The sequence below is a fragment of the Grampus griseus genome (genome assembly GCF_964374135.1).
Source record: "Grampus griseus genome assembly, chromosome: 16".
Classification (NCBI taxonomy): Eukaryota; Metazoa; Chordata; class Mammalia; order Artiodactyla; family Delphinidae; genus Grampus; species Grampus griseus.
Genome location: NC_139010.1, coordinates 18,503,999 through 18,507,350, shown reverse-complemented (window position 1 = coordinate 18,507,350; position 3,352 = coordinate 18,503,999). Strand labels below are relative to the sequence as shown.

General features: G+C 40.0%; 1 pseudogene across 1 annotated transcript; it reads left to right on the top strand.

Moving 5' to 3' along the window:
* Positions 1–2,229: 2,229 nt before the first annotated feature.
* LOC309834709 (mitochondrial import inner membrane translocase subunit Tim9-like) lies at positions 2,230–2,559 on the top strand (annotated as a pseudogene). Its single transcript has one exon. The product of its transcript is annotated as a mitochondrial import inner membrane translocase subunit Tim9-like (transcript).
* The last annotated feature ends 793 nt before the right edge of the window (positions 2,560–3,352 follow it).

Here is a 3,352-nt window from a genome sequence, read left to right as displayed (position 1 = left end):
TAGTTGTTGCTGTCGTTATTATTATTCCCACATTACAGATGTAGAAACTGAGGCATAGAAAGGTTTAAGAACTTACAAGCAAAGAGTAAACTCAGACCAAGGATTGGAACCCAGACCAAGCTCTTAACCTGCATATACTGCTTCTACAGTGAATTGTTCCCCTTAAGTTACTTATAAAAGGCTCCTCTTCTCTTTCTACAATCAGTCACAGTCAATATTCTTTTTTATGTTCAAACAGTCCCCCAGTATTGCCAAGAGTAATCCCTTCAAGCTGACTTGAATATCTTTTCACACACACCCCTATTAGTCTTTGAGTATTTCCCTCCTTTCTTGCCCAACAAGATGTCTCAGTTCATCTTGTGTTTTCCCTGCCCCCAGACTTCTCCCAGATTCTTCAGGGCACTCTGAAGAATCAATATTTTTAAATATCTATCAAAAAAATGTATTTAAAAATATCTCCAAAGCAACCCATACCAACTAATACATTTAACAGGGTAGAGTAAAATAATTTGCCAGTTCATTAATGAGGGTCATGGTTGAATTTTTATTATCAAGAAAAAATGTTTAAAGTAATAGATTTCATCTTCATTAAAGTAATAATTCCTTAAGGAGTCAAAGACATGCTGAATGAGTACAGCCAGGACTTCAGGATTTGATCCTCATAGTGAAGAGCCAGGCTCAGTTCAAAACTTCATAGGCGGGACTTCCCTGGTGGCGCAGTGATTAAGAATCCACCTGCCACTGCAGGGGACAGGAGTTTGATCCCTGGTCCAGGAAGATCCCACATGCCGCAGAGCAACTAAGCCCGTGTGCCACAACTACTGAAGCTCTCACGCCTAGAGCCCGTGCTCCACAACAAGAGAAGCCACTGCAATGAGAAGTCCGCGCACTGCAATGAAGAGTAGCCCCTGCTCACTGCAACTAGAGAAAGCCCGCACACAGCAATGAAGACCCAACGCAGTCAAAAGAAAAAACAAACTTCATAGTCAACCAAGGCACCAAGTCTTACTTAAACTGACAGAGTCCTTCTGAGAAGACACATAAATGAAATTTAATTTATTAAAATTGTTGATTGTTCTATGCTGTCATCACTGTTAAATCAGATCAAATTAATCACATCAGCATTCCTAAATCCTAAAAGAACTTGGCTCTAATCCTATTCTATGCCCAACATATAGGCCCAACATACTATAAAAACAAAGCAGGTCATATGAAACAGAAATTTCCCCTTTTGCCCCTAAGGAAATAAAGTTCCATAAATCTTAAGAAATTTCTTGGAAGACAAAAGTCTACCATGCTCCTCTAAAAACTATTTCACCTGACACCTGAGAAACAAGTCTTATTTTTGCATTGACTTAGACAGTTACAAACACGTGAATAAACCAAATGACTCTAGAGCATATTCAGGAAGTAAAGGAACCTTGGTATCATACCAAATGCAGGTTTGAATCCCAGCTCTAAACCTTATAAACTCTGTGACCCTAGGTGTGCTATTAAATTCCTCTGTGTGGGGCTTCCCTGGTGGCGCAGTGGTTGAGAGTCTGCCTGCCGATGCAGGGGACACGGGTTCGTGCCCCGGTCCGGGAAGATCCCACATGCCGCGGAGCGGCTGGGCCCGTGAGCCATGGCCGCTGAACCTGCGCGTCCGGAGCCTGTGCTCCACAACGGGAGAGGCCACAACAGTGAGAGGCCCGCGTACCTCAAAAAAAAAAAAAAAAAAAGACAATTCATTCAAGTACATGGGACAAATCCTGGAGAGTAAGTGCTTAATAAGGGCTAGCTATTGCTATTACAGGCTTTCTTCTCTATCTCTAATGACTGCAATTCCCAGTGCCACCCATATTAGTCAGATTAGGACAAGTGATTCTTCAGGGACAAATTAATCCAAAATCTCACTGGTTTAAACATGTAAAAATTATTTTACACTCAAGCAAAAACCACTGTAGGTCCTGGCAACTCTCTGGGGCAGCTGTCCCCATGTGGTGACTCAACAAATCAAGTGCTAACATTAGGTTCTCTGCCATCCAGCTGCCAGGCACCCACCCATACCCCAACCCTCTGTCCCAAGACTAGCCTCTCTGCCTCATACTGGTACCAAATGGGAGGGCCTGTGCTTAAGGAAGAAATCAGGCCTCACAGGAGACATTCAAGCAAAGTTTAGCTGCTTTTCCAGAAAAGAAAGGAAACTCATGCATCAGAAAAAGTGACTGATAAACATACCAAAAGAATATGGCTGCACAAATACCAGAATCTGATCAGTTAAAATAGTTCAATGAACTTCTTGGAACCTACTATAAACTTAAAGAAATATGCTTTTTGGATTATGTTAAAGATTTCACAGGAAGAGAAGTAATACCTGTTGAGATAACCTGCTCAGAACATTGCTTATAGAAATATTTTTAAATGATGCAAAGAATATCCATTAAATTTCAGGAATATCATATTCAGCAGAATGAAGCCCTGACAGCAAAAGCACGACTCTTAACTAACCACGATAGAGAAGTCCTGATGGATGGACTTTCAGCAAAGGACTGCCAACAGCTATTGCACTGGAAATGAGGATTCATCTGATAGAATCCCTTGAAAGCAGTAGCCACCAGGTTAAACTCTTTGTCATGACTGTTTGGCAAATGGAAACTACTGAGATACAAAGTTGCAATTTACCAGGAATAATCAAAACAGAAGGTCTTACTGTTTAGTTAAAATAATAAGGTGCAACATTTGTTATGGTTTTAAGATTGAGCAGCTTGGCAGTTCTTCAACTGTGACTATTAATTTTAAAGTAAAATACGTGTTCAATCGTGTATAAGAAAAATGTTTTATTACTAAAAGTGAAATAAATTGGAAATATCACTGACTAGTTGTTTATACCATAGAGTACCATAGTATTCTGACCAGTCTGTGGACACCTTGAAATGTTTTTCAATAGGAATTATCCTCTAGATATTCCTGTTCATTTACATCTGCCTCACACTGATGGTAAATACATAAAACAGTTACTTGCTTTAAAAGAAAAATAATTCAGGCTGCTTTCACACTGTGGTTATCTTACCATGTAGCCTCCTTCATGATTGCTAAGACAAGAGAACAGAATGAAAGGATGGTGTTTGCTTTTCTACTGCCACACATCACTCCCATTCATATTTACTTGGCCAGAGCTGTAACATGGCTCCGCTTAGGTGCAAGCAGACTGCAAACTGTAGCCTTGTATTCCCAGGAAAGAAAGGAGAACTGGATATTGGTTTGCACTACTAACTTTTATTTTTTCTCTAAGTATTGAAGTTACTAATACAAACTATAGTAAATAGATGGGATATCTTGAGTCCTGACTTCATGCTTAATCAATATCTTG